Source organism: Nerophis lumbriciformis, linkage group LG39 (assembly GCF_033978685.3).
Source record: "Nerophis lumbriciformis linkage group LG39, RoL_Nlum_v2.1, whole genome shotgun sequence".
In the NCBI taxonomy this organism is placed as follows: Eukaryota; Metazoa; Chordata; class Actinopteri; order Syngnathiformes; family Syngnathidae; genus Nerophis; species Nerophis lumbriciformis.
This window is the reverse complement of record NC_084586.2, coordinates 337,324-360,318: the sequence shown is the minus strand read 5'-3', so window position 1 is coordinate 360,318 and position 22,995 is coordinate 337,324.

Below are 22,995 nucleotides of genomic sequence, written 5' to 3'. Positions count from 1 at the left end.
GAAACAATTAAGGTATGGAAATAAACATTTACAAAATCTTTCTACGTAAATAACTCATTTCACAACGTATATATCTGCGGCTTATAGTCCGGTGCTTTGACCGGAAGTACAAGTGCCGTTTTCATTCATCACTCCAAGCAACGTTTGTAAGTTTTGTAATATAACTAAAACAATTCTTACTTTCGAAACCGTCGCATGTTTGATAGCAGTGTTTTCATGTTAACTCAATAAAGCTATCAAACACGCGACGGTTTAGTAAGTACGAATTGTTTTAGTTATATTACAAAACGTACAAATGTTGCTCGGAGTGATGAATGAAAAACCTGGGATTTTAAATTAATATACATTTTTTTAATCATTTTAAAATATTTTTAAAATAATTAAAAATGTTTTAGCTTTTGCTTCTGTGTAATGTATTTTCCAGTATATAAGACGCCCCCACTAAATTTTAGAAGAAAAACATATTTTTAAATAATATAAGTTTTTAAAATATTTTTTTTAATATTTTTAAAAATAATAAAAACATTTTTTTTAGATTTTGCTTCTGTGAACTGTATTTTCAGGTATATAAGGCGCCCCCACTAAATTTGTGAAGAAAAATATATTTGAAAATAATATAACATTTTTTAAATATATTTTTTAAATAGATTACACAATTTTAGTGAACTGTATTTTTCGGTGTATAAGGCACCCCCACTGAATTTTAGAAGGAAAAAAATATTTTTCCATATATTAGCCGCACCGGACTATAAGTAGCAGATAAATATGTTGTGAAATTAGTTATTTAAACAGAAAGATTTTGTAAATGTTTTTTTTACATACAGTACCTTGTTTCCAAACGGCAGTAAAACGGGTGATGAAACAAAACATAAGTACTCAATAGCTTTATTGAGTTAGCATGAAAACGCTGCTATCAAACATGCGACGGTTTAGTAAGTACAAATTGTTTTAGTTATATTACAAAACGTACAAACATTGCTCGGAGTGATGAATGAAAAACCTGTGATTTTAAATTAATATAAATTTTTAAAATCATTTTAAAGTATTTTTTAAAATAATTAAAAATGTTTTAGCTTTTGCTTCTGTGTACTGTATTTTCCGGTATATAAGGCGCCCCCACTAAATTTTAGAAGAAAAACATATTTTTAAATAATATAAGTTTTTAAAATATATTTTTTAATATTTTTAAAAATAAATTACATTTTTTTTTAGATTTTGCTTCTGTGAACTGTATTTTCAGGTATATAAGGCGCCCCCACTAAATTTGTGAAGAAAAATATATTTGAAAATAATATAACAATTTTTAAATATATTTTTTAAATAGATTACACAATTTTAGCTTTTGCTTCCATGAACTGTATTTTTTGGTGTATAGGCACCCCCACTGAATTTTAGAAGGAAACAAATATTTTTCCATATATTAGCCGCACCGGACTATAAGTAGCAGATATATACGTTGTGAAATTAGTTATTTAAACAGAAATATTTTGTAAATGTTTTTTTTACATACAGTACCTTGTTTCCAAACGGCAGTAAAACGCATGATCAAACAAAACAGAAGTACTCAATAGCTTTATTGAGTTAGAATGAAAACACTGCTATCAAACATGCAACGGTTTAGTAAGTACAAATTGTTTTAGTTATATTACAAAACGTACAAACGTTGCTTGGAGTGATGAATGAATTACCTGTGATTTTAAATTAAAATAACATTTTTAAATCATTTTAAAATATTTTTTTAAATTATTAAAATATTTTTAGCTTTTGCTTCTGTGTACTGTATTTTCCGGTATATAAGGCGCCCCCACTAAATTTTAGAAGAAAAACATATTTTTAAATAATATAATTTTTTAAAATATTTTTTAAAATATTTTTAAAAATAATTTACTTTTTTTTTTTTTTTAGCTTTTGCTTCCCTGAACTGTATTTTCAGGTATATAAGGGGCCCCACTAAATTTTTGAAGAAAAACATATTTTTAAATAATATAATTTTTTAAAATATTTTTTTAAATATTTAAAAAAAATAATTGACTTTTTTTTTTTAGCTTTTGCTTCTGTGAATGCTTCTGTGTACTGTATTTTTCGGTGTATAATTTTAGAAGGAAAACAATATGTTTCCATATATTAGCCGCACCGGACTATAAGTAGCAGATAAATGACGTTATTTAAACAGAAAGATTTTATAAATGTTTTTTTTACATACAGTACCTTAATTGTTTCCAAACGGCAGTAAAACGAATGATTAAACAAAACAGAAGTACTCAATAGCTTTATTGAGTTAGCATGAAAACACTGCTATCAAACATACGACGGTTTAGTAAGTATGAATTGTTTTAGTTATATTACAAAACCTACAAACGTTGCTTGGAGCGATGAATGAAAAACCCATAAGAGTAGGAACGGCACTTGTACTTCCGGTTCAAATCACCGGACTATAAGCCGCGGATATATATGTTGTGAAATGAGTTATTTACACAAAAAGATTTTTCGTAAATGTTTATTTACATACCATAATTGTTTTCAAACGGCAGTAAAACGGCTGATCAAACAAAACAGAAGTAATTGTCATGGACCCACCAGCTGTACAAGCTACCTCTCCAATCAGCTAAACAGACTCAATAGCTTTACGGTGACATTTTGGTGAATTTACTGAGGAATTTGTGAAACTGAAACCATACAAAAATAATACCATTGTACGTTAATAATACTAACACAGACACTCGTTAACGTCTTAGCATATTAGCTATTGCTAACTCGATAACTTTGAAGGTAGAAAAGCGCTATACAAGTACAACCCATATTGCGTTAGCATGAAAACACTATTAAAGTAAGTACAAATTGTTTTAGTTATATTAGAAAACTTAGAAACGTTACTTGTAATGATGAATGAAAAACCCGTAAGAGTAGGAACGACACTTGTACTTCCAGGTTCAAAGCACTAAACAGAAGGAAATACTGTAGTGAGCAAACTCGTCCAAATGATGGCGCTGGAGCACAAACAACAACACACCTACAAACAACTATTTTGTTGAGTACAAACATTATGGTCGTTAGTGAAGAAAAATCCATATATTAGCTGCGCACCGTTTTATAAGCCGCAGGATTCAAAGCGTTGGAAAAAGTATAATATAGTATAAGTATAATATAATTTGTATGAAATGCTACCAAATTAAGGTTGATGTGTCACATCGCCTTAGCTCTCCAAAAAAAAATATTCGGAAACAAATAACTTCCTCTGTAAACGTCTTCCAGGTTTATGTTCTTGGAGAGGAATCCTGAGGCAGCGTCGCCGAGCTACATCTTCTTATTCTCCGGCAGACTGGAAGAATATGAGGTGTGTTATATGCGGAATATATGCAGATGTTCTATGTTGTTGCTGTTGATGTAAGTAGCGTTCATTGCTATGCGCTCTGTGGAATCTTGGAAAGAAGTTATGATAATGCCTTAAATGACCAAAATACTGGAAATATTACACGTTATCATGAATGTGCCTGTCCCTACATTGCAAACGTATTTATTGCATGTATATAAAATGTTGGTTTGTGAATGTTTTAAGAGTGCTTTTTAGGCAGAAAAGATACCCATTACCTGCATTGTTAGCCGCCTGGTACTAGCAGTTTTTCACAATTTAGAATGCACAGGAAATAAAAAAAAATACATGTGTTCTTGCCTCTCACGATGAACAAAATTACAAAAAAGGGCAGTTTTCTTTTAAGAAAATGACATTTTAGCTTTTCCTTCCGTGTACTGTATTTTCCGGTATATAAGGAGCCCACACTAAATTTTAGTAGAAAAAAATATTTTTAAATAATATAATTTTTTTATATATATTTATTTTTTATTTTTTAACAATTAAAAAATGTTTAGCTTTTGCTTTTGTGTACTGTAGTTTCCGGTATATAAGGCGCCCCCACTAAATTTTAGAAGAAATTTAAAAAAATAATGATATACAATTTTTAAATATTTTTCAATTATTTAAAAAAAATATAAAGAAATGTGTAGCTTTTGCTTCTGTGTACTGTATTTTCAGGTATATAAGGAGCCCCCACTAAATTTTACAAGAAAAAAATATTTTAAAATAATTTTACAATTTTTAAATTTTTGGTTTTTATTATTATTATTATTATTATTTTTTTTTTTACAATTAAAACATGTTTAGCTTTTGCTTTTGTGAACTGTATTTTCCAGTATATAAGGCCCCCCCACTAAATATTAGAAGAAAAAAATATTTTGAAATAATATAACATTTTAAAATATTTTTAAATTATTAAAAAAAGGAAAAAAAATTGCCTTTGCTTTTGTGTACTGTATTTTCCGGTACATAATGTGCCCCCACTAAATTTAAGAAGAAATTAAAAAAAATAATTATATACAATTTTTAAATATTTTTCAATTATTTAAAAAAAATAGAAAGAAATGTGTAGCTTTTGCTTCTGTGTACTGTATTTTCAGGTATATAAGGAGCCCCACTAAATTTTACAAGAAAAAAATATTTTAAAAATAACTTTACAATTTTTAAATTTTTGTTTTTTATTATTATTATTTTTTTGTTTTTTACAATTAAAACATGTTTAGTTTTTGCTTTTGTGTACTGTATTTTCCAGTATATAAGGCGCCCCCACTAAATTTGAGAAGAAAAAAATATTTTGAAATAATATAACATTTTTAAATATTTTTAAATTATTAAAAAAAGAAAAAAAATTGCCTTTGCTTTTGTGTACTGTATTTTCCGGTACATAATGTGCCCCCACTAAATTTAAGAAGAAATTTAAAAAAATAATTATATACAATTTTAAAATATTTTTCAATTATTTAAAAAAAATATAAAGAAATGTGTAGCTTTTGCTTCTGTGTACTGTATTTTCAGGTATATAAGGAGCCCCCACTAAATTTTACAAGAAAAAAATATTCTAAAATAATTTTACAATTTTTAAATTTTTGGTTTTTATTATTGTTATTTTTTTTTTTACAATTAAAACATGTTTAGCTTTTGCTTTTGTGTACTGTATTTTCCAGTATATAAGGCGCCCCCACTAAATTTTAGAAGAATAAAATATTTTGAAATAATATAACATTTTTAAATATTTTTAAATTATTAAAAAAAGAAAAAGAAAATTGCCTTTGCTTTTGTGTACTGTATTTTCCGGTATATAATGTGCCCCAACTAAATTTTAGAAGAAAAAAAATATATATATACAATTTTTAAATATTTTTCAATTATTTTAAAAAATAATTTAAAAATGTGGAGCTTTTGCTTCTGTGTACTGTATTTTTAGGTATATATACATTTTAGAAGAATATTTTCACCATGTATTAGCCGCACCGCACCATTGTGAAATTAGTTATTTACACAGAAAGATCTTCTAAATGTAAATAGCCTTTGCTTTTGTGTACTGTATTTTCCGGTATATAATGTGCCCCCACTAAATTTTAGAAGAAAAAAAAAAATATATATATATATACAATTTTTTAATATTTTTCAATTATTTTAAAAAATAATTTAAAAATTTGGAGCTTTTGCTTCTGTGTACTGTATTTTTAGGTATATATACATTTTAGAAGAATATTTTCACCATATATTAGCCGCACCGCACCATTGTGAAATTAGTTATTTACACAGAAATATTTTCTAAATGTAAATACCTTAATTGTTTCCAAACGGCAGTAAAACGGCTGGTCAAACAAATCGTCTTGGACCCACTAGCTGCGCAAGCTATCTCTTCAATCAGCTAACCAGACTCAATAACTTTACGGTGACGGTCGTCCAAATGATGGCGCTGGAGCACAAACAACAACACACCTATGAAAAACTATTTGTTGAATACAAACATTATGGCCGTTAGCGAAGAAAAATCCATATATTAGCCGCACCATTTTATAAGCCGCAGGGTACAAAGCGTTGGAAAAAGTAGCGCCTTATAGTCGGGAAATATAATATATTTTGTATGAAATGCTACCAAATTAAGCCCTCCTATTTCTAAAAAAAACCCTGATTCGGGAACAAATAACTTCCCCTGCAAACGTCTTCCAGGTTTATGTTCCTGGAGAGAAATCCTGAGGCGGCGTCGCCGAGTGCCACGTTCAAAAGGTGAGCGAGGCCGGCGGCACACTTTAAAGTACACGCAGGCCTGTCAGTCGGAGGCAAATCAAGTGTGGGATGGAAAGCGGCAGCCGATTCAAATCAACGCTGTGGCAGCAGAGAAAAGAAGGAAAAGAAAAAGGAGGAGTGCTGCAGGCCGTCAAGTCCCTCACTTGTTAAGTCCTCTGACAGGAGGAATCAGCCTCAAAGTGTGCACCGCCGCCACGCTCGCAATCAACCACATGAAGGCACAACAGGAAGCACACATTCTCACAAATAATGTCTCCTTTTGCCGCAATGTAAAAGTACAGTAAGAATATACTCGGCATCTAATCAACACAACTGCTCTGATTCAGTCTCTAGGTCACATGTGTGCCGCTTGTTGCTAGGCAGACTTCACCGGGCTCGACCATGCCTGAGTTTGCTTTTTTTTTCGGTTTGTTTTTGCAGGGAGAGTTGGCAGGAACACCTGATAGGGAGAATTCCCAAATGTCAAACATCCCGTTGTACTAAACCACATGTGTCAAACTCAAGGCCCGGGGGCCATATCTGGCCCGCCACCTCATTTTACGTGGCCCGCAAAGGCCTGGAATCACCATGCGTCTATTTCTTTCTAAATGTAGTCAACTTTCTATTTTGTCAGAAAAAAAAAATACATGTACTGTATGCAATGTCATTATATTGCAACAAATATCATTCCAAAATAAGTACTTAAATATCTGCTCGACTCGTGATTTTGAAGCAACTTATGCATCAAAATTGCACAATGTAAAAATTATTTTACGGTACTTAGTTGCCAGAATTTTACCGTAAAAACACAAAATGAAAAAAATGTGTAATATTGTTTTTCCATTTACACCGTAAAAACAACGGCCGCATATTATACAGTAAAACAGTGGTACTGTTTTCCCATTTACATTTACAGTATACATTGTAAAAAAAAACATGGTACATTTTATGGTAAAATTTCGGCAATGATTAAAATGATCAAAGTAGGGTAAATATTGTACATATTACATATTGTTATGAACGTGTCTGTTACTACATTATATATAGACTTGCAGTGTGTATATAAAATGTTGATGGAGGGGTTTGAAGATTTTTTTAGAGCAGTGGTCCCCAACCACCGGGCCGTGGATCGATTGGTACCGGGCCGCACAAGAAATAAAAAAATAAAACTTAAAAAAAAAAAAATTAAATCAACATAAAAAACACAAGATACACTTACAATTAGTGCACCAACTCATATATATCAATACAGTCTGCAGGGATACAGTCCGTAAGCACACATGATTGTAAGTTTTTATGAGAAAAAAATAATAAAATAAAAAAAATAATACAAAATTTTTCAAGCGTTGACCGGTCCGCAGTTACAAAAAGGTTGGGGACCACTGTTTTAGAGCACAAGTGTCAAACTCAAGGCCCGGGGGCCAGATCCGGCCCGACAAGTTATTTAATGTGCATACTTCATCTTTCTTACTAAATGTTTTCATTGTTTCCACTTTAACAGAAAAAAAATGTATAAAATGTATAAAATATACATGAAATTTCATATGTTTTAAACTTTTATATATATATATATATATATATATATATATATATATATATATATATATATATATATATATATATATATATATATATATATATATATATATATATACCTGCCATCATGGAAAGAAAAAAAATGTAAAAAGAAAAAAAAAAATTAAATTGTTATATGTATCCAGTGATTATACTATAAAGTTATTTTCCATTTAACTTCACCAGTTTTAGATTATTTTTATTCAAAATCGCTGAATTTTCACATTTGCCGTTCAAATACTGAGAAGAGACGGTGTGGTGAACAGCAGCCAGTTGAGGCACGTCACTCAGTGCCTCAACATGGATTCCGGACTCGGCTAACTGCTGGCCTGCTGTGCAGTGAGACCGTATTGCTATATGAATTATATTATACATTTCCATAGTTCAGTTAGCTGAGGTATATAATGTACAGTGTATTTTGTCAACAACTGTATGTTTGTAACGTATTTCTTGTGCTGAGCGATCATAAAACGGCTGCAAAAGACGCACTGGCTGAGGCTCGCCTCCTGCACCCCCGCCGTAGAATTGTTATATCAACTAAAGCCCACACTTAAACTTTCCACGTGCAAGATTGAATCTATTTAAAAAAATTGTTTCATAAGAAGCCAAAAAGTGCAAAAACAATAATGTTCGTGTTGGAGGAGTTGTGAATGACTGCAGGGACACACCATTAGGTACACCTGCAGATTGCAGGTGTATCTAATTCACAACTCCTCCAACACGAACATGATTGTTTTTGCACTTTTTGGCTTCTTATTAAATAACTTTTGTAACCTATTTTTATGGGCTTTCCTCTTTGTGATGTTAAGTTCCTGTTATGCGCTGTTATACAGTATATGCCTTGAGCTCTTATTTTGAAGGCGCTAAGAGCGGAAGTGATGTCACGTTGCGGAGGTTTTTGAAAGAAGGTAAATAAAGTGGTCCTCGTGTAAACTGGAGCCTCCGTGTTTGTTATTTTGTAGTTTCATACAGTATAGGCCACATTTATAAACCCTCGGTTACACTTTTTTAAATAGATTCAATCTTGCACGTGGAAAGTTGAAGTGAGGGCTTTAGTTGCGGCGCATGGACTTAATTTCTAAGTAAAGGTAAGACCATAATAACGTTTTTTTTAATTAAATGTGCTTTTTTGTGTGCTACAGTTTGTATGTGTAAAGTTAAAGTTAAGGTAAAGTACCAATGATTGTCACACACACACTAGATAATTATTCTCTGCATTTGACCCATCCCCTTGATCACCCCCTGGGAGGTGAGGGGAGCAGTGGGCAGCAGCGGTGCCGCGCCCGGGAATCATCTTTGGTGATTTAACCCCCAATTCCAAGCCTTGATGCTGAGTGCCAAGCAGGGAAGAATGCTGGTATGAGCTTTTAAACATAACCCGTTAACTGCTGCCAATCAAATGGTGAATAAGATACTCTTTAGGGTTCATATGTTTGTAAATGTGACTGTGATGAAGTCAGTGCCTCACCAGCCATCAACCTCACCGCACGTCACTGATATATATACATATATTCAATTATTATTGGTGTGAATCTTTGGGCACCTCGCGATTCGATTCCGATTCTTGGGGTGAGGATTTGATTTATAATCGATACTCGATTCAACATGGTTCTCGATTCAAACTGATTTTTGCAATGTATTATTTGGTATAATAATAACAACACCTTAACAAAACAGCTTACAGGTTACAAAACCTCCTTTTGGTTGCTGACGTATGACACATACGTGCACCAAGTAAGCATAGAGATGGCAGAAAATTATTATTTTTTCATTAATTCGTCCAAAAATTTTTAATACATTCGATTTCTGAAAATTATTTTAAAAAAATCGGGATTCGAATGTGATGAACATTTTTTTTTTTTTAGCACCCTTAATTATTATATACGGTATTATAGTTTGCAAAAATATCTGCTTGTCACCTTGACTTACCATTTCAAAGCAAGTTATCCATCAATTTGTACGTACACAAATCAAATAACCAAATGCATAGGCAATAATTTAACGATTATACTTTTATATTCCTACATTCACTGTTACAAGCGGCCCTCTGAGATGTGGCCCTCCATAAAAACAATCCAATCCACTTAATAAATATATAGCACATTAAAACAACAAAAAATGTTTCCAAAGTGCTGCACAAAAGTATTAAAAACCAGATTCAAATACTATCCTTAGCTCCACCAATGACGGAATGAAAACAAAATAAATAAATATAAAACCAATATAAAAATAAATATGATTAAAAACGATTTTAAAGGATAGATTTCTGTCTTGCCTCTGGTTAGGGCGGTCGCATTTCCCCCCCGCTCCCTTCATAGCAGCAGTCGACCTCCAGGGTCCCAACTCCCCGCCCCTCTGTTGCGAGTTTGTCGTGATTAAATGTAACGTGTTTATGTGTGCATGGCATGGAGGTTATTCCCCCACTCCAGACTAGGCCCCCTTAGGAGCCCAGTCTAGATTGTATTTTTTTACTCATTTTCTTCCCCAACGTTTTACCTTTTTCTTATATTTTACGGGGGCGACTTCGGTTCTGTAACCCTGTACACTGTTTGTTTGTCTAATCTTGAACGGGTTTGTGCTGAAATCGTTGTACTTGTGCAATGACAATAAAGTCCTATCCTATCCTATCTTATAAAACAAGTTCGACACCCCTGTTTTAGAGGCTTTGAAGTCTACAATGTTTTTTGTCGTCTTTAAAATCCAAAATAAATTAGAAAGACGTGTGTTCTTGGCTCTCATAATGATTGTAAACGATAGGCAAAATTCCAAAAAAAAAAGGTGCAGTTCCCCTTTAAAACCTCTAAAGCAATGGTTCTTAACCTGGGTTCGATGGAACCCTAGGGGTTCGGTAAGTCGGGCTCAGGGGTTCGGTGGAGGTCAAAACACACCCGACTAATAGTGTAAATAAAAACTTCTCACTATCGGCATATTACGGAAACGGCAACAGCTGACTGATTTGCAGGTGTGTAATTTGTTGTGAGTTTATGTTGCTTTTGTTCTTTGAACAAGGTGATGTTCATGCACACTTCATTTTATGCACCAGTAAAAAAACATGGTAACACTTTAGTATGGGGAACATATTCACCATTAATTAGTTGCTTATTAACATGCAAATTAGTAACATATTGGCTCTTAACTAGTCATTATTAAGTACTTATTAATGCCTTATTCGGCATAGCCTTTTTATAACCCTAACTCTCTAACCCTGACCCTAACCCTAACCAAATAACTCTAAATTAAGTCTTTGTTACTTAGAATATGTTCCCCATACTAAAGTGTTACCAAAAACATATAACTTTGTCTTGAATTTGAATTATTTTCTTTCACTAAAGAAGGGTTATACTGCCATCTGGTGGCGACAGTGACTCAACTGTTTGTTTGCATGTACAACTTTCTCTGACGCTGCCACAGAAAGACGTGTTTTATGCCACTCCTTCTTTGTCTCATTTTGTCCACCAAACGTTTTATGCTGTGCGTGAATGCACGAAGGTGAGCTTTGTGGATGTTACTGACTTGTTGGAGTGCTAATCAGGCCTCTTTGGTCAGTGCACGACTGCAAGCTAATCGATGCTGACATGCTGGCTAGCTGTATGTAAAAATGGGGTGAAAAATATATTTTTTGTTATAATACGGTCTCACAAAATGAGACTAATTTCAGCGGCCCTTGAACTCACCTTTGTGCGGACTGTGACTCAACTGTTTGTTTGCATGTACAACTTTCTCCGACGCTGCAACAGAAAGACGTGTTTTTAGCCACTGCTTCTTTGTCTCATTTTGTCCACCAAACGTTGTATGCTGTGCGTGAATGCACGAAGGTGAGCTTTGTGGACGTTATTGACTTGTTGGAGTGCTAGTCAGGCATATTTGGTCAGTGCACGACTGCAAGCTAATCGATGCTAACATGCTGGTTAACTGTATGTAAAAATGGGGTGAAAAATATATCCTTTTTTTGTAATACGGTTTCTGTAGAAGGACAAACACGACACAAACCTTCCTAATTGTTAAAAAGCCCACAGTTTAATATGTTTGTGTGTATGCTTCACTGATGAGAGTATTTGGCGAGCGCTGTTGCATTTTTGTTCTTTTTATTCCATTTTAAATAAATATATTCACACTTTTTTTTTTTGTCAATGTTTCCTGAGATGTCGTTGGACTGAGAACCATGAGCACTCTTGTGATCTTTTTTTGTTGTTTTTTTTCACTAAAGAAGGGTTCGGTGAATGCGCATATGAAACTGGTGGGGTTCGGTACCTCCAACAAGGTTAAGAACCACTGCTCTACAGGCTTAGTGGCCACATGCGTGGACAGCACCTTCTTAGCTCTTATTTCCAAAATTGTGTACACTACTGAATTGGGGTCTTATGGCCACTTATGTGGACACTTATACTGACATCTGGTGGTGTCAGAAGAGTATAACATACAATGGAATTCAGGGGAAAAAAAGGTGTAAAAATAAGAATTAGCGTGTCACCAAACATGAAGTACACGTTTGTGTACTTATGGACTAAGTACATCATATCAAAAAATAATTCGTAGTTTTTATTCTAATTAGGGTCCAATAAGCAAAGAGAAAGAAAAAAAAAGCATGTAAACAAACAGCTTGGGCCTTAAGAGGTTCATTAAGACGTGTGGCGAAGCCTGTATTAGTTTCATGAACAAAGTGGGGCAGGTCAGACGGATTTTTGTCACGTCCGGTGCTCAGAAACGTGTTCCCCCGGCACACGTAACTGTTACAACACCATAAAAAAGTCAATTTTGCATAATGGGGGACCTTTAAGGGACATTTAACGAGGGTTGACACAGCTTTCGGGGGCGCCTCGGTAGACCTGCGAGGCCGGGTCCTCTGTAAAGGTTGCAGCCTCTGACTGAATTAGAACAGGCCCGACGTCCGCTGTGCCGCCTGTCACATGTTAACGCGGGGACGTGGCATCCGTCACGGCTAAAAGCCTTACCGCGGGGCCAAGATGGCGCTCGGTCTTCGTCCTCGCCCGACAACCCTCGCGGGCACTCCGCATCACGACATCGCCATGGCAACTTTGACCAACGCCCCTCCTTTTTGTATATAAGCACGCTGCCATGATATTAATAACAATAATAACTCCCCCGCCCACGCACCCCCCGCCCGTCCTCCCAAGTTACTAGGCTCCGTTGCAGATCACGTGCCGCAGCACGCCGCCCCCCCCGCGTTTCACAGGAAAGTCCAAGTCCAAAGTGGTGCTGCTGCTGGCGGTGAGGGTGTGTGGGGGGGAGGAGGAGAAGGGGGGGCAAAGCGCGGGGGCGTCATCCGTCAGCTCCCAGGAGGGAAGATGTCTTAACAACCCGATCGAGCAGACTTAATTAAGATAGTCCGGCGAGAGGAAACGAGCTGCTGCTTCACTTCTGTGGAAGTATTTTGGAGCAGCAACATTCAAAAATTTATGGAAATGCCCAAAAAATGGGGTGAAAAATATATTTTTGGTTGTAATATGGTTTCTGTAGGAGGACAAACACGACACAAACCTTCCTAATTGTTAAAAAGCCCACAGTTTATTATGTTTATGCTTCACTGATGAGAGTATTTGGCGAGCGCCGTTTTGTCCCACTGATTTCACCGGCCCTTTGAACTCACCGTTGTGCGGACCGTGACTCAACTGTTTGTTTGCATGTACAACTTTCTCCGACGCTGCCACAGAAAGACGTGTTTTTATGCCACTGCTTCTTTGTCTCCTTTTGTCCACCAAACGTTTTATGCTGTGCGTGACTGCACGAAGGTGAGCTTTTTATTGTAATATGGTTTCTGTAGGAGGACAAACACGACACAAACCTTCCTAATTGTTAAAAAGCCCACAGTTTAATATGTTTGTGTGTATGCTTCACTGATGAGAGTATTTGGTGAGCGCCGTTGCATTTTTTGTTCTCTATTTATTCCATTTTAAATAAATATATTCACACATTTTTTTGTCAATGTTTCCTGAGATGTCGTTGGACTGAGAACCATGAGCACCCTTGTGATCTTTATTTTTTTTGTTACATTTTTTTTGTACAAATTTCAGGGGGAAAAGTAGCATTTGTTATGCAAAATGTCAACTGCAGAGGACATTTTATTTGGATAAAATAACCTTACATCATAAATATAAGTAGAACATTTCCGCGGAAATTCTGATGGGCCTGCTATCTGTCGCCATTATAAAGGTGCGTCCCCATTCAATTGGCCCATTTTGTTTTGTTTATTCGTGAATAGCGTCGAAATGTTTCTAACTTAAAATACGCCCATCGGCGCCAACGAGACCTCTCCGACGGTATAACATATGTGGGGGTTTGTTGGCCGGTTCGTCTCGTATTAGACAAAAAGTGCGTACCTATTCAATTGGCCTATTTTTTGTTTAGTTTGCGATTAGCATTGCCATGGTAACACTGAAATGTTCCGAATTTAGATTTCTGCTGTCGGTCATAAAAGCTGTGATTAATCATGTGATTAATCATGATTAATCGAAATTCAAGTGTGATGCATTTAATTTAAAAAATTATAATTTGACAACACTTATGTATAATCACTTCTTGATATTATTAAACAATTGCCTATGCATTTCATTATTACATTTTTTTCAATGTAAAATTCACTGTAAAATTATCATTTTTTTACCGTAAAATGTTGTCGACTTAGCTTCCAGTTTTTCTTTACCGTAAAATCTAAGCTTGTTGTTTTTACACTATCCATCCATCCATCCATCCATCCATCCATCCATCCATCCATCCATCTTCTTCCGCTTATCCGAGGTCGAGGCGCGGGGGCAGCAGCCTAAGCAGGGAGTTTTTACACTATATTAATGTAAATGGAAAAAAAACTAAAATTTTCACAGTAAAATTCTAAACCGTTTTTTTTTTACCGTAAAATTTTGGCAACTTAGCTGCCAGTTTTTCTTTACCATAAAATCTAAGTTTGTGGTTTTTACAATGCATTACTGTGAATGAAAAACACACACATTTTCACAGTAAAATTTAGACCGTTTTTTTTTTACCGTAACATGTTGTTGACTTAGCTGTCAGTTTTTCTTTACCGTAAAATCTAAGCTTGTTGTTTTTACACTACATTAATGTAAATGGGAAAAACACAAATTTTCACATAAAAATTCTAGAAATGTTTTTTACTGTAAAATTTTGGCGACTTAGATGCCAGTTTTTCTTTATTGTAAAATCTAAGCTTGTTGTTTTACACTATATTAATGTAAATATAAAAAACTAAAATTTTCACAGTAAAATTCTAAACCGTTTTTTTACCGTACAATTTTGGCGACTTAGCTGCCAGTTTTTCTTTACCAAAAAATCTAAGTTTGTGGTTTTTACACTGCATTACTGTAAATGAAAAAAACACACATTTTCACAGTAAAATTTCGACCGTTTTTTTAACCGTAAAATGTTGTCGACTTAGCTGTCAGTTTTTCTTTACCGTAAAATCTAAGCTTGTTGTTTTTACACTATATTAATGTAAATGGAAAAACCACAAATTTTCACATAAAAATTCTAGAAAGTTTTTTTACTGTAAAATTTTGGCGACTTAGCTGCCAGTTTTTCTTTATCGTAAAATCTAAGCTTGTTGTTTTTACAATGTATTACTGTAAATGGAAAAAACACAAATTATATATACATTATATTACTGTGAATGGAAAAACCGCACCACTAATTTTCACAGTAAACTTCTAGACAGTTTTTTACTGGCACTTCAGTCGCCAGAATTGTACAGTTAACTCTACAGTTACACATTTTTTCACAGTAAAATTTTAGACCGTTTTTTTACCGTAAAATTTTGGCGACTTAGGTGGCAGTATTTCTTTACCGTAAAATCTAAGCTTGTTGTTTTTACACTATATTACTGTGAATGGAAAACCCACTGATTTTCACAGTAGAGTTTTACCATACAATTTTGGCGACTTAGCTGCCAGTTTTTTATACCGTGACATCTAAGGTTGTTGTTTTTACACTGTATTACTGTAAATGAAAAAAAACACAATATTTCACAGTAAAATTCTAGAGTTTTTTTTACCATAAAATTTTGGCGACTTAGCTGCCAGTTTTATTTACTGTAAAATCTAAGGTTCTTGTTTAAACACTGCATTAGTGTAAATTAAAAAAGCCCCACAAATTTTCACAGTCAAATTCTAGACCGTTTTCTTACCGTCAAATTTTGGCGACTTAGCTGCCAGTTTTTCATTACTGTGAAATTTAATGTTGTTGTTTTTACACTTTATTACTGTAAATGAAAAACCCACAACTTTTCACAGTAAAATGCTACACAGTTTTTTTTTTTTTACTGTAAAGCCTAAGGTTGTTGTTTTTACACTGTATTACTGTAAATGGAAAAAACACAAATTTCACTGTAAAATTCTAGACCGTTTTTTGACCGTAAAATTTTAGCGACTTAGCTGCCAATTTTTCTTCACTGTAAAATCTAAGGTTGTTATTTTTACACTGTATTACTGAAAATGGAAAAGCCACAAATTTTCACAGTAAAATTCTAGACCGTTTTTCTAACTGTAAAAGTTTGGCAACTTAGCTGCTTTTCCTTACCGTAAAATATAAGGTTGTTGTTTTTACACTGTATTACTGTAAATGGAAAAAACACAAATTTTCACAGTATAATTCTAGACAGTTTTTTTACCATACAATTTTGGCGACTTAGCTGCCAGTTTTTCTCTACCGTAAAATCTAAGGTTGTTGTTTTTACACTCTATTACTGTAAATGGAAAACCCACAAATTTTGACAGTACAATAGTAGACAGTTTTTTTAGCGTATTACCTAAGGTTGTTGTTTTTACACTGTATTACTGTAAATTTAAAAAACACAAATTTTCACAGTAAAATTCTAGACAGTTTTTTTTACCATAAAATTTTGGCGACTTAGCTGCCAGTTTTTTTAGCGTTAAATCTAAGGTTGTTATTTTTACACTCTATTACTGTAAATGGAAAAAAAAAATGTTTCACTGTAACATTTTAGACAGTTTTTTACCTTAAAATTTTGGTGACTTAGCTGCCAGTTTTTCTTTAGCGTAAAACCTAAGGTTGTTGTTTTACACTGTATTACTGTAAATGAAAAAAAACAACATTTTTTTCACAGTAACATTTTAGACAGTTTTTTTACCGTAAAATTTTGGTGACTTAGCTGCCAGTTTTTCTTTAGCGTAAAACCTAAGGTTGTTGTTTTTACACTCTATTACTGTAAATGGAAAACCCACAAATTTTCACAGTACAATACTAGACAGTTGTTTTTTACCATAACACCTAAGGTTGTTGTTTTTACACTGTATTACTGTAAATTTAAAAACCACAAATTTTCAGAGTAAAATTCTAGACATTTTTTTTTTACCATAAAATTTTGCTGACTTAGCTGCCAGTTTTTCTTTAGCGTAAAACCTAAAGTTGCTGTTTTTACACTATATTACTGTAAATGGAAAACCCACAAATTTTCACAGTACAATAGTAGACCGTTTTTTTAGCGTATTACCTAAGGTTGTTGTTTTTACACTGTATTACTGTAAATTTAAAAACCACAAATTTTCAGAGTAAAATTCTAGACATTTTTTTTTTACCATAAAATTTTGCTGACTTAGCTGCCAGTTTTTCTTTAGCGTAAAACCTAAAGTTGCTGTTTTTACTCTATATTACTGTAAATGGAAAACCCACAAATTTTCACAGTACAATAGTAGACCGTTTTTTTAGCGTATTACCTAAGGTTGTTGTTTTTACACTGTATTACTGTAAATTTAAAAAACACAAATTTTCACAGTAAAATTCTAGACAGTTTTTTTTACCATAAAATTTTGGCGACTTAGCGGCCAGTTTTTTTTAGCGTTAAATCTAAGGTTGTTATTTTTACACTCTATTACTGTAAATGGAAAAAAAAAATGTTTCACTGTAACATTTTAGACAGTTTTTTACCTTAAAATTTTGGTGACTTAGCTGCCAGTTTTTCTTTAGCGTAAAACCTAAGGTTGTTGTTTTACACTGTATTACTGTAAATGAAAAAAAAACAACATTTTTTTCACAGTAACATTTTAGACAGTTTTTTTACCGTAAAATTTTGGTGACTTAGCTGCCAGTTTTTCTTTAGCGTAAAACCTAAGGTTGTTGTTTTACACTCTATTACTGTAAATGGAAAACCCACAAATTTTCACAGTACAATACTAGACAGTTGTTTTTTTACCATAACACCTAAGGTTGTTGTTTTTACACTGTATTACTGTAAATTTAAAAACCACAAATTTTCAGAGTAAAATTCTAGACATTTTTTTTTTACCATAAAATTTTGCTGACTTAGCTGCCAGTTTTTCTTTAGCGTAAAACCTAAAGTTGCTGTTTTTACACTATATTACTGTAAATGGAAAACCCACAAATTTTCACAGTACAATAGTAGACCGTTTTTTTAGCGTATTACCTAAGGTTGTTGTTTTTACACTGTATTACTGTAAATTTAAGAAACACAAATTTTCACAGTAAAACTCTAGACAGTTTTTTTTTACCATAAAATGTTGGCGACTTAGCCGCCAGTTTTTTTTAGCGTAAAATCTAAGGTTGTTATTTTTACACTCTATTACTGTAAATGGAAGAAAAAAAAAGTTTTACAGTAACAGTTTAGACAGTTTTTTACCGTAACATTTTGGTGACTTAGCTGCCAGTTTTTCTTTAGCGTAAAACTTAAGGTTGTTGTTTTAACACTGTATTACTGTAAATGGAATTTTTTTTTTTTTTTCCACACTAACATTTATACAGTTTTTTTACCGTAAAATTTTGGTGACTTAGCTGCCAGTTTTTCTTTACCGGAAAATCTAAGGTTGTTGTTTTACACTCTATTACTGTAAATGGAAAACCCACAAATTTTCACAGTACAATACTAGACAGTTGTTTTTTTACCGTAACACCTAAGGTTGTTGTTTTTACACTGTATTACTGTAAATTTAAAAACCACAAATTTGCACAACAAAATTCTAGACAGTTTTTTTCCGTAAAATTTTGGCGACCTAGCTGCCAGTTTTTCTTTAGCGTAAAATCTAAGGTTGTTGTTTTTACACTGTATTACTGTAAATGGAAAAAAACATTTTTTTCACAGTAACATTTTAGACGTTTTTTTTTACCGTAAAATTTTGTCGACTTAGCTGCCAGTTTTTCTTTACCGGAAAATGTAAGGTTGTTGTTTTTACACTCTATTACTGTAAATGGAAAAAAAAATGTTTCACTGTAACATTTTAGACAGTTTTTTTTTACCTTAAAATTTGGTGTCTTAGCTGCCAGTTTTTCTTTAGCGTAAAACCTAAGGTTGTTGTTTTACACTGTATTACTGTAAATGAAAAAAAACAACATTTTTTTCACAGTAACATTTTAGACAGTTTTTTTACCGTAAAATTTTGGTGACTTAGCTGCCAGTTTTTCTTTAGCGTAAAACCTAAGGTTGTTGTTTTTACACTCTATTACTGTAAATGGAAAACCCACAAATTTTCACAGTACAATACTAGACAGTTGTTTTTTACCATAACACCTAAGGTTGTTGTTTTTACACTGTATTACTGTAAATTTAAAAACCACAAATTTTCAGAGTAAAATTCTAGACATTTTTTTTTTACCATAAAATTTTGCTGACTTAGCTGCCAGTTTTTCTTTAGCGTAAAACCTAAAGTTGCTGTTTTTACACTATATTACTGTAAATGGAAAACCCACAAATTTTCACAGTACAATAGTAGACCGTTTTTTTAGCGTATTACCTAAGGTTGTTGTTTTTACACTGTATTACTGTAAATTTAAAAACCACAAATTTTCAGAGTAAAATTCTAGACATTTTTTTTTTACCATAAAATTTTGCTGACTTAGCTGCCAGTTTTTCTTTAGCGTAAAACCTAAAGTTGCTGTTTTTACTCTATATTACTGTAAATGGAAAACCCACAAATTTTCACAGTACAATAGTAGACCGTTTTTTTAGCGTATTACCTAAGGTTGTTGTTTTTACACTGTATTACTGTAAATTTAAAAAACACAAATTTTCACAGTAAAATTCTAGACAGTTTTTTTTACCATAAAATTTTGGCGACTTAGCGGCCAGTTTTTTTTAGCGTTAAATCTAAGGTTGTTATTTTTACACTCTATTACTGTAAATGGAAAAAAAAAATGTTTCACTGTAACATTTTAGACAGTTTTTTACCTTAAAATTTTGGTGACTTAGCTGCCAGTTTTTCTTTAGCGTAAAACCTAAGGTTGTTGTTTTACACTGTATTACTGTAAATGAAAAAAAAACAACATTTTTTTCACAGTAACATTTTAGACAGTTTTTTTACCGTAAAATTTTGGTGACTTAGCTGCCAGTTTTTCTTTAGCGTAAAACCTAAGGTTGTTGTTTTACACTCTATTACTGTAAATGGAAAACCCACAAATTTTCACAGTACAATACTAGACAGTTGTTTTTTTACCATAACACCTAAGGTTGTTGTTTTTACACTGTATTACTGTAAATTTAAAAACCACAAATTTTCAGAGTAAAATTCTAGACATTTTTTTTTTACCATAAAATTTTGCTGACTTAGCTGCCAGTTTTTCTTTAGCGTAAAACCTAAAGTTGCTGTTTTTACACTATATTACTGTAAATGGAAAACCCACAAATTTTCACAGTACAATAGTAGACCGTTTTTTTAGCGTATTACCTAAGGTTGTTGTTTTTACACTGTATTACTGTAAATTTAAGAAACACAAATTTTCACAGTAAAACTCTAGACAGTTTTTTTTTACCATAAAATGTTGGCGACTTAGCCGCCAGTTTTTTTTAGCGTAAAATCTAAGGTTGTTATTTTTACACTCTATTACTGTAAATGGAAGAAAAAAAAAGTTTTACAGTAACAGTTTAGACAGTTTTTTACCGTAACATTTTGGTGACTTAGCTGCCAGTTTTTCTTTAGCGTAAAACTTAAGGTTGTTGTTTTAACACTGTATTACTGTAAATGGAATTTTTTTTTTTTTTTCCACACTAACATTTATACAGTTTTTTTACCGTAAAATTTTGGTGACTTAGCTGCCAGTTTTTCTTTACCGGAAAATCTAAGGTTGTTGTTTTACACTCTATTACTGTAAATGGAAAACCCACAAATTTTCACAGTACAATACTAGACAGTTGTTTTTTTACCGTAACACCTAAGGTTGTTGTTTTTACACTGTATTACTGTAAATTTAAAAACCACAAATTTGCACAACAAAATTCTAGACAGTTTTTTTCCGTAAAATTTTGGCGACCTAGCTGCCAGTTTTTCTTTAGCGTAAAATCTAAGGTTGTTGTTTTTACACTGTATTACTGTAAATGGAAAAAAACATTTTTTTCACAGTAACATTTTAGACGTTTTTTTTTACCGTAAAATTTTGTCGACTTAGCTGCCAGTTTTTCTTTACCGGAAAATGTAAGGTTGTTGTTTTTACACTCTATTACTGTAAATGGAAAAAAAAATGTTTCACTGTAACATTTTAGACAGTTTTTTTTTACCTTAAAATTTGGTGTCTTAGCTGCCAGTTTTTCTTTAGCGTAAAACCTAAGGTTGTTGTTTTACACTGTATTACTGTAAATGAAAAAAAACAACATTTTTTTCACAGTAACATTTTAGACAGTTTTTTTACCGTAAAATTTTGGTGACTTAGCTGCCAGTTTTTCTTTAGCGTAAAACCTAAGGTTGTTGTTTTTACACTCTATTACTGTAAATGGAAAACCCACAAATTTTCACAGTACAATACTAGACAGTTGTTTTTTACCATAACACCTAAGGTTGTTGTTTTTACACTGTATTACTGTAAATTTAAGAAACACAAATTTTCACAGTAAAACTCTAGACAGTTTTTTTTTACCATAAAATGTTGGCGACTTAGCCGCCAGTTTCTTTTAGCGTAAAATCTAAGGTTGTTATTTTTACACTCTTTTACTGTAAATGGAAGAAAAAAAAAGTTTTACAGTAACAGTTTAGACAGTTTTTTACCGTAACATTTTGGTGACTTAGCTGCCAGTTTTTCTTTAGCGTAAAACTTAAGGTTGTTGTTTTAACACTGTATTACTGTAAATGGAATTTTTTTTTTTTTTTTCACACTAACATTTATACAGTTTTTTTACCGTAAAATTTTGGTGACTTAGCTGCCAGTTTTTCTTTACCGGAAAATCTAAGGTTGTTGTTTTACACTCTATTACTGTAAATGGAAAACCCACAAATTTTCACAGTACAATACTAGACAGTTTTTTTTTTTACCGTAACACCTAAGGTTGTTGTTTTTACACTGTATTACTGTAAATTTAAAAACCACAAATTTGCACAACAAAATTCTAGACAGTTTTTTTCCGTAAAGTTTTGGCGACCTAGCTGCCAGTTTTTCTTTAGCGTAAAATCTAAGGTTGTTGTTTTTACACTGTATTACTGTAAATTTAAAAACCACAAATTTTCACAGTAAAATTCTAGACAGTTTTTTTTTTACCATAACATTTTGGTGACTTAGCTGACAGTTTTTCTTTAGCGTAAAACCTAAGGTTGTTATTTTTACACTATATTACTGTAAATGGAAAAAAACACACATTTTCACAACAAAATTCTGGACAGTTTTTTCCGTAAAATTTTGCCGACTTAGCTGCCAGTTTTTCTTTAGTGTAAAATCTAAGGTTGTTGTTTTGACACTATATTACTGTAAATGGAAAAAACACAAATTTTCACAGTACAATACTAGACAGTTTTTTTTTACCGTAATACCTAAGGTTGTTGTTTTTACACTGTATTACTGTAAATTTAAAAACCACAAATTTTCACAGTAAAATTCTAGACAGTTTTTTTTTTACCATAACATTTTGGTGACTTAGCTGCCAGTTTTTCTGTAGCGTAAAATCTAAGGTTGTTGTTTTGACACTATATTACTGTAAATGGAAAAAACACAAATTTTCACAGTACAATACTAGACAGTTTTTTTTTACCGTAATACCTAAGGTTGTTGTTTTTACACTGTATTACTGTAAATTTAAAAACTACAAATTTTCACAGTAAAATTCTAGACAGTTTTTTTTTACCATAACAGTTTTTCTTTACTGTAAAACCTTAGTTTAAAAAAAAAAATGTTTACGTGAAATCTTTGATCGTCGGATTTACAGTGAAATACTGTAAATGGAAGAAAAACGACACCACTTTTATGTTGACAGTAAATTTCGGGTGACTGAGTTGTGAGTATTTTGTAAAATTTTTGGTTGTTTATAAATAAAAAACATTTCACAGTAAAATTCTAGCCACCGAGCTGCCAGTTACTGTAAACGTACAGTTGTTTTACAGTGCGTTATGGAAATGGGAAAAACCCAAAAAAAACGGTCG